At 37.4% G+C, this 10130-nt stretch overlaps 1 long non-coding RNA gene across 1 annotated transcript in view; it reads right to left on the minus strand.

Annotated features, from left to right (window-relative positions):
* LOC128084391 (uncharacterized) overlaps positions 1-9225 on the minus strand; it is an 89984-nt gene extending 80759 nt beyond the window's left edge. Inside the window, exons 1-2 of the long non-coding RNA XR_008208503.1 lie at positions 9141-9225; positions 8609-8766 (exon numbers count right to left, since the gene is read on the minus strand). This is a non-coding gene — a long non-coding RNA (uncharacterized LOC128084391). The remainder of the gene's footprint in view (positions 1-8608; positions 8767-9140) is intronic.
* Positions 9226-10130: the final 905 nt, after the last annotated feature.

Genomic DNA, 10130 nt, shown 5'->3' on the forward strand with positions numbered 1-10130 from the left:
GTCAAAGATTTTTGTATATCCAAAATAGAAAGACTTTCTCTACTAAGTTCTTCTTTCTCATTTAATGACCAGCAGTAGATTCATAAGTCATATGTGGCAATTTAAAACTGGTATCTAGGATTTCACTTTCAGTGCTATCCTGTAATCTGAACTGCCAGTTACCTTATTTCAGCTCCTTTTATCACGCTGATCTCAAGCCAGAAGGCTTTTGCTCAGATTAGTACCTGGTGTAATTTCATCAAATTCAAGTGCTTTTGCTAGAGGTGCACAGCTGTAATAAAGCACCTCTTGAATCATGGCATTTTAAGAGTATACGGTTTGAAGATACACCCAAATTCAGAGTGATACAAAGACACGAAGATAGAGTGGCCTTTCAAATCTGCCCTTGTGCAATTCTGACTTTCACTAATTTCCAGTTATTGCGCATTCCAAATTTAATATTCTTGACCAACAAATGCCATGTTCTCATCTCCTCCCAATTTCCTGGAGCTTCCTTCTGCCCTTTTCACATAAGTGTCTCCACTTGGTCATATGTGAGACATGAACTCTCCTCTACTCTCTCCAACATTCTCACAGAATTCATCTTTCTATATATTCCTTTTGTATTCTCAGTTTTTACTGTTATTCCTCAAAGCATTTGTACTAGCATTACTTCACCCATACGACAAACTAAAATACTCAGTATATATATAATATATTATATATATATATACTATATATATATATTATATATATAATAAGTTATACATTCTGTAGCGACTTTTCTATCCTGATTTTTATCCTTGTCAGCAGTCCCAGCTCCTGCAGCTCTGACTGCTTTCCACAGCTACGTTAGCAAATGATTTAGGCTATTTAGATTGGATGAAGGAAGGAAAAACTTTTATTGAGAAAAATTTGGACTGAGATAATAAAATGCTGTTGGGAAAGCAAGTGCTGTGAATCTTGACCTATCTGTGGATTGTATAAACTCAAGTACAAATAGATCAGAAATTATCCTTCTTGATTAATTATTCTTCTTGTCCTAAGAAGAGGCAAGTCTCTGAATCAGACAGTGCCTCACACTAACATAACATATGAAGAAGGGAAGCTAAGCTGCAGGCTGATTCACAAAGTAGAGCACGTTTCTAAAGAGCTGCAGGAATGCAGAAGAGCACCCTTTGAACTCAGCTGTTGTAAAGGTATCTAGAACTAAAATCTATACCGACAAGGTCAAGCTGTTGAAAATGAGGAGGAAAGATCTGGTCAAAAGACTGCCTGCAACTTAGCAACTGTGAAAAGGAAACAAACCAACAAAAAATTAAAGAGCAAAACCATGTCAAAACAGAGAGGAAGGATCAGATACCAGGACATTCACAAATTAGACTATAGAAGCTCTTTTTATACATGCTTCACAGAGGACTGTGCTTTACATAAATCACACAAGAGGTCTCAGCAAAAAGCACTGGTAGATATCATTTTCTCCAGAAAGGTAACAAATTAAATATCAAAGTATTTGTCAGAAGAGAAACTCTACATGGAAACCCGCCCCCAGGCTGGCTCGGTTCTCTGAATTGATCCTGCCCTAGTTCCTTGCTTGACACTACAAAGCTGTAGTATGTTCTGTGAACAAATTCCTTTCCCTAAATGCTGTGTAAAGCTACAGAAAGAGGCAAGGAGAAGACAATATTTGTTATGAAAAGTCTGAAGGGTAAAAGCAGTATCACAGGGAGTAAGCTACCTTTCTTTAAACTATATACAAAAAGGCACTTAGGGAGAGTTTTTCTCTTGTTTTTACTTACTTCAGAATTGGTCTCTATTAAATCAAGTGATTTGCACTATGTCCCTGATGAACAGCGCAGTCAGAATCGTAGAAGAATCTCATCTTCCTTATTCCACAGTGATTCTACAGTGATTATAAAAATCCAAAGCCTATACTTATAACTAACTATAGCTAACATTCATTCTTGAATATCATTTGTGCAAAACTGATGAGGTTTGAATATATTAAGATCAAACCTACTTCTGTTAGAATTCTATCCCAGGAGTCTTAGCAGGTTGTAATCAAGCCATAAAAGGAAAGACCTCAACTTCAGAAATGAACCATGAAAACTAAAAAAAGGCTTCTAATGTGCTATTTACTTTCATTATGGAATGCAGGTTTTTGTATTTTTTAAATTAAATCTAAGACCTGAACGTTGATAAAGAACATACATAAAACACTTCAAAGAAGACTGCATTTTTTTCTTACTGAGAACCAGTCTATTTAAAACATATTTATTACAGTTTCAGTATTGAATAGAAAATGTATAAGCTCCTGCAAACGGGAACTTTGCTGATGCAGAGAATTTCTGATTACATTTTTTAAATTTGTATATAAGACACTATGAGAGTAAATGTGTGAGTGGCAAAGCTAGAGAAGATTGCTCTTGAATATAAAAGATTAATACAATTCTCACACAGTGAAAGCCTGCTGGGAACAACATCTGCGTTCCCACAAGAATCTTGTGCTTCTGGTTGCCTTATGGTCTTTCTTCAGTGTTGATTACTAAACAAATTGCTTTAGGTCAGAGCAGAATAAATACAACTTGTCTACAGCAAGCAAGATGACCGAAGTATAGCAAATAATCTCTTTTGCTTTTCCTCATCATTATTTCTCTGTCAGATATATTCCTGGCGTGCTCAGTCCAAAATATGGGACTATCTGTCTTTCCTGTTAGTTCTTAACTCTTCTGGAGTTTTTAACATAAAATTTTCAAAGGCTTGGCATGACATTACTTATTTACAGAATAAATATCTTCTAGGATCAAACGTACAGTTAAGTATCAACATTTGGTTTATTTATTTCATCAAAATATGCAGATTTGAATGAGCTAAAGTAATTCTCAAGTTGTTACCCAATTCAATAAATTTTCTGTCTCCTCTGCCCCAAAAATTTGGAAATAAAAAGCATTTAAGAGTTTGTAACTTTTCGTGTTGGCATTTTCAAATGAATCATTTCAAACCTGCATGGCCTTTTATTCTATAATCGTGCTCTATTTTACTTTTTCTGGTCTATTCCAAAAAAACATGACCAAGATGTCACGAGCTGCACTCAGTAAATCAAGTCAACAGAAAATGCATTTGCCTTCTTGGAAAAAAAAAAAACAAAAAACAAAAAACATATTTTGCAGTCATTTCATACAGCAAGTGTAATTTTTCCTAATTTTATTTTATTTGTAATTCACTTCAGACTTTCGGGTCTTTACTAGCTTTGTTCATTTTTTAATTTCTGGGCCTCTGTGATTTCTCAGCTCACCAGCTCTTTTTGTAACACTACCAGTCCCACAGCTCATTGATTTGCTAGTTTAAGCCCTGCAGCAGCCTTGGTGCCATCTCTCTCATCTACAGTGAGCTTATTGAGGGCCTCCTGCTATTTCTGAGTCCTTAGAGTCTGTTATAGAGGACTCCCTCTGGCACTTTGGATGATTCTTTGCACTGTGAAACTTTTGCATCTTTCAAAACGAACTCCACTAGACAGCCCAGTATGGCTTTTGACACCAGCATCACAAACTACACCCTATAGCCTAGTGTAGAGCTTATCCCTATAAAACTTCCTGACAGTCATTTATTTTCATGGCCTCCCTGCTGGCAGCACTACAAGGATGGATATTCCCTGCATTGATAAAGTACACAAGATGAAATGAGTGCAGCAAGATTTTGCCTCTCAACCAAAACAAGAAGTTGTCTGAGGGATGGAGCCAAAATGCTGTGCCCTCAATACTGTTTGAAAGCCATGGACAAAATTCCCCTCAGTTTAAGTCCCAAAATCTATGCTTTTGCTGTCATTCCCCCACCCCAGTTTGATTTATAAATGTCAATCAACCTATGCAAAATTCATTTTTCAGGAAGGTTTTGGCTGCAGTGTAAAATTGTCTTGCTGTGAAAGAATCCTTAGACACAGATGTTTGATCTGCAGGTGCTTTCTGAGCATTCTCATGAGAGCAGAGGTATGGCTTCCCCTGGGAAGGCTGGTCCAGCTATCTACTGTAATCAGGGAGTGACAGTCAGAGGCAGGCTCACCTCCTCTGACAATACAGCATTTCACAAGTCTTCCTCAGGGACAGTCCCTGCATCCTGGCAATGCTAAAATAAGTAACCATTGCCTGCCAGATGTTATCTTGTTCCTCTGCAGAGATATCTGCAAGAGCTCATCTAACAGTTTACTAGCCTGAGCCTGACATTTCAGAAGGAGAAGGAAACAAGTCTGAAAATTAACACTGCCAGAGGTAAAAGTAGATATTTGAATATAGTTTATAATGAAACAGTCTTTAGAGAAAGCTTGTTGAGGATGTGCTGAGAACCTTCCCACTTCTCTGGTGAGTCACATTCTGGTTCTTCTTAGGTCTACAGGAGTTTAAATATGAATGATGGCTCTGAGGGAATGAAGAAATGAAGACAGATCTCAATAAGGCTGTCGTATCTCATGTATTTGTCTTACCCTGAGACTGGCTTTGTCCCATGGTCAACTCTCTCCACATTTTTACTCTTCCCAGAAATTGTAACAGACAAGGTTCTCTACTTAGAATCACAGAATGACTTGCATTGGAAGGGACCTTAAACACCATTTAATTCCAAGCTCCCTACACCTTCCATTAGATCAGGCTGCCCAGGGTCCCATGCAGCCTGGCCTGGAACACCTCCAAGGGTGGTGCATCCACAACTTCTCTGGGCAAACTCTTCCAGTGCCTCACCAACATCATAGGGAAGGATTTCTTCTTCACATCTAATCTAAACTTAACCTCTTTAGTTTTAAAATTGTTCCCCTGTTTTCTATCACTACCTGCTTGTGTAGAAAGTTGGTTTCCTTCTTGTTTATAATCTCCTTTTAAGAACTGGAAGATTACAATGAAGTCTCCCTGGAGCCTTCTCTTCTCCAAGATAAACAACCTCAACTCCCTCAACCTTTCTCCATAGGAGAAGCGCTCTAGCTCTCTGAGCATCTTCCTGACTCTCCTCTGGACACTCCAACAGCTTACTTTCTTATGCCGTGGGCCCTAGACCTGAATCTAGTATTGCAGATGAAACCTAACAAAGGCAGGGTACAGAGGGACAATTATCTCCATTGCCCTATTGACCACTCATCTTTTGAAGCAGACCAGGATACTTCCTGGTCTCCAGGTTGGAATCACACACTGATGGCTTGCATCAAGCTTTTCATCCGCTACAACCAGTCCTTTTCACAGAGCTCCCACTCATCACCCAACTTGTATTCATATATGGGATTGTAACTCCTTTGTGGTTTTAAAATGATAAATTTGGCAGCAGGTAACAATATACACTCAATTTCTGCTGTTCTAGTATTTGATAGTGCCAAGAAAAAGATTAAAAGATGGAACATACGCTATTTTTACTAGATCAGGTAAGAAGTTCATCTAATGTCCCCTAAAACTGAACTCCATTTTGAACTGTTAAACTGCTTAATCCCCTATTCTTGATATATGAAATAAATCTTTATGGATTTCTTTTAATGTCAATCTTCATAGGTGTATGTAATATCATTTTCTTAGGTTTCTCCACTTAATCATCACATCCCTGTTACCATATTTTTCTATATCTGTTCAAGAATCTTTAAACAAAACCCTCTTTACTACAAAACTTGTCTAGGGATAACAGTCTGTGTTACCACCTAGAATACGGAGGTGGCAGTACCAGGAATAACCCTGATTTTATTTTTACAGATCAGATATTTTTGCTTGATTTGTATTATAGCAAGTACATAAGCAAGTTAAAGTATTATTGACTTGCATTAGTCAAGCAGTCTGGGAATATGCATCTCCCACCACCGTATCCTTCCTCAGCTCTTATTTTCTGAAAAGCATTCATGTGCAGCTGAAAATGATGTTTTTATTCACTAGAGGTTGTTTGCTGGACTCCTTACAGCAATGGCAATAAGTGGCTTGTAGTCACTTTCAGCTAACAGTGACCTTCTGCAAATAATGAAATCAAAATATTTTTGGTTCTCACAGACTAAAGCCTTTCTTCTCTATCTTACTTTCTTCAGTGCCAATGACACATAAGCCACACATTTCTAGGTCTGACTATTTTACAAGTAAAGCAATGTACCTTACAGGCAGCTGTAATTACCTTATGTTTGTCTCTGATTTAATAAGAACTGCCTGCTTGCATTGCTGTGCAAGGTTTCTCTCTCATATACATTTTCTTCATTTCAACTTAATAATTTATTGTTTGCTTTAATTTAGCAGGTCTAGCTCTTTATTAGCTTCTAAGCCTCAAGCCATGCCTTTCTATCATTCCTTCACTATCTCCAAATATCGTATGTGCACACTTGAGCACCTTATTGCTAACCCTTAACTTGACCAGTGGTAGCTTAAGAGAACTATGACTCCTAAAGTGCACACAGCATAACCATGTAAGTGGAAATATTTATGTTCTGGGCTTTATTGTTTTGTTCTTTCTGAAGGTATCTGCTGCAAACATGATGATGTCTCATGAGTAAATAAATACTGCAGTATCATCAGCTTTTCTGACTTGCTGGTAGTAGAGAAAACTCCCTCTACATGTGCCTTGTTCATAAGTATATATGTAAAAAACACAGTGGTTTTTTTGCTGTTATTTTTTTTTCCAGAGGCACAAAGAATGCATCCTGTCTGAAAGCTGTATGCACTATTTCCAGAGCTATTTGCATTGTTACTTTTTCTTTCTTTTATCTTTGCAAAATGATTTAAACATATATATAGCCCAACATAACTTTTTCACATCTGTGCTACACACAATTTAGAGCTTCTTTGTTCTGAAAAGTAATGCCTTCTATTTTATTATGTTGGCTCACAACATCAGAAGCAGATGTTGGTGATAGTAAAGGTTGAACCTTCCCACACCAATATTCCATTACATTTTGTTGCTGTGAGACAGATGGCAGCAGAGAGGCAGTCTGACAAATTGGCATCTGACATGGAAGTGCGTGTGGAGCAAAGATGTGACATTGAAGTCCTTTATGTAGAAAAACTGACATCCACTGACATCCATCAATGCTTGCTAAATGCTGATGGGGATCAAAGAGTGGATGTGAACACGGTGAGGCAATGCATGGGGCAGATATTTACAAGTGCAGCATGCAGGCTTTTGTTCGTGGCTAGTGAAAATGCACAGGTAATGGTGGTGACTATGTTGAAAAACAATGCTTTGTAGCTGAAAATTTGCTGTACCAAACAGTGCTCTTGCACTCTTTGTATCTGTTGTTGCATTACTTTAAAAGATATCTACATATCTTAAATAATTCCACAAGTGTTTTGGTTTTCTTATTATCTGGTCTCACCACTAGCTGTCTTATGCTTTTAGCACTAATACTATTAAAAAATGAACATACTGAAGAATCCTTCAGGAATTGGGAGTCCAAAAGATATTCCTGGCCAGGATGATCAGAAACCATATTTTTTCCTTTCACTGCAGACTTTCAAACAGCCTAATGGGAAAATGAACTCTTTTACCCTTCTGAAGAAACATGGTAGTGTTCTGGGCTCTGTGTGAGTAATCTAGTACCAAATTTATAATGATTACCACACCCCAGGGAACAGGGCGCATTGATTCACTTAGCCTGCAACTCAAACCAGGTGAGTATTTCTCTGAGAAATCCATACCATTAGATAGAGTTTATAGAGTTACAGGCTCTGATGTGATAAAAATGTAAGAAAGCCTCAGTTAATGCATTTATAATATAAGTCTTGAAATCCTTTCTTTCTCCAAGACCAGTATACACACCTCTAAACACTAATTTAACCCTTACAATCAGGGTAGGTTTGAAAGTATAAAAACACCCCACGGGAGAGTGAACCTCACTGACCTAGTTAAAACAATCTAAGCCACCATTATATGAAGCACTTTTGTTCATCAGCTTGTTCTGGCTAAGACAGAATGGGAGAGAGATTTTCTGATCCCATCAGACTTCAGCAATGGTGTTTGCTGGTGGCACTTATTCATACCTCCTATGAACTAAGCAGCCTATTCAACACCTTCAAGTGGATATCACCAGTGTATCTCAAGTCCTGTCAATCAAACCTCCTTGTAAGACTTGTTGGCATTGCATAAACCTCCGAGAGCAGCTAACTTCACCCTGTAAAAGTAGCCTTCACCACACTATCATTTGAAAGTTTTTCCCAAAACACAGCTTTCGTGTTACTCAGATCTCCACAGATAGCCAAGATTTGCAAAAAATCATGTGAAACTTCACGTGTGAATGCACAAATACAAGCAGGTAATGATTCAGTTTCACTCATAAACATAAGTTATTTCTAAAAAGTAATAGTAATCATGTATTTTCTGAAAATAGGGAATTCTAATGCAAAAGCATGTCTGCCTCAAGATTAAGTGTTCTCCCCAGCAGTTGAGATGATTAAAATGACCAGGCACTTGTGAGCATCAGGAATAAGGAATGAAAAGTGCCTCTATCACAGCTAAAACAGCAGCATTTCTTGGCTTCTACTCAGCTAAACAACAGAAGCAGCAGTAATAATCTCCCTTGGTGTAGAAAAATGTAAAAGTCTAAGCTATTTGCTGGAAGAAAAAAAACAGCATAATTTCTGTAAGAGGGATAAATAAAAGGAGGGTGAAAAAAAGATTTTTTTTCACATACCTGCTTCATGAAGCTGAGGGGAGGAGTAAAGAATATTCTCAAAACTAGTCTGGCTTCCTTGATCTTAGGACTCATATAGGATCTTGTCTCCATCCAGACATGAAACAATAATGCCCTGCACTTTTCCCTTTGCATACACATACACCTTCTTGCTCCTCCTGTTAGTGATAAAAAACAGAAGTAAGTATGTGTTGCAATGTCAGGCATCTCAGGTTGGGAAAAAACCTGCTGGGAGACTTCATCTGCTGTATATGCTTTCTCCTCTATAACGCATTCCGTTCTGTAGGATGTAGCTGGAAATAAAATACTTGAAGCTGGTTGTGGAGCAAGATATGCAGAGTAGAATCCAATTTTCATTTTCAAAGTTAGCTGACCAATGAAGTATGCTACTGCAAAAACAGTTCTGTCAGTATTTCCAAGGTACCTCTGACACTAAGAACATTTATAAATGCATCCAGGAAAATGTCTGGAAATGTAGCCTTTAACATACACTTATGAAAATATTTACATGTATTTATGAAAATGTATTTACCTTTTCTCGCTTTGTATAATGAATGCAAATCACCTTTTTCTTCATAGACCATGAGTTTTATATAGCATTGAGCCAGGAGTATTTGTAGGTTTCTGGAAGAAAAAAAAAAAAAACAAAACGTTAGGTTTCCTCACCCACAATGAACTCTGAGCATCAGCCAATATTAAGACTATTAGTTTCAAATGCATATGAACATATCCTAATCACTTTTCAATTATCATTACACAAACAGAATGTGTTTATATATATCTAGTTACCTGCTTCACACACGAATGTACACAGCATATAGATCAGCACTAAGAACTAGGAACCTTATTGATTGGGTTGTTTGACAACATCATTCTGCAAATGGTAAAAGATAAACTGATTATTCTTCTCTGTTCCCAGTTATCTGTATTAATAATTACAAGGCATTTATGAGGTCCTGTTCTCTGCACCCTGTACATACATGGCGTCCACTGGAATTTAGGAATCCATCTCCCTGTCATGCTTAGAGAATCTAAGTGACTGTAATGGACTAACATGAATCAACCAAAATCTCATTTATGTGAGGCACCACTGGAATTTAGGTTTTAATTCCACTTCTTCTAAGTATATGCAAGCCAGATGGAACAGCTGTGATATTTCAGTGTGTCAGTGGTATTATCTCTATTCTGTGCTGCCTGGATGAGGTGGAATAAGAATATTTTGATCCTCTTGCTTCATGCCTTAGAGTATACATTCTCAGTGGGGCAAAATAAATCAAAAGTTAGGTGGTTTTCAGTGCCTGAGCTTGGATGATAAAAGCCTTGTTAAATATGCAGTGTAGATACAACAGCAATTTATGTAGTGTATTCCATAGAAAGACTGGATAAGTAAAATTACAGTCTATCTTATTGGACTTGACCCTAGAGCTGTGAGTGTGCTCCACCTGTTCTTATTAAATATTCAATAAATAAATAAATATTTTTTTTTATTTGTTATCTTCCAGTTAGATTTTATAACAGATGG

The sequence above is a fragment of the Tympanuchus pallidicinctus genome, unplaced genomic scaffold (genome assembly GCF_026119805.1).
Source record: "Tympanuchus pallidicinctus isolate F22 unplaced genomic scaffold, pur_lepc_1.0 scaffold26, whole genome shotgun sequence".
Lineage (NCBI taxonomy): Eukaryota > Metazoa > Chordata > Aves > Galliformes > Phasianidae > Tympanuchus > Tympanuchus pallidicinctus.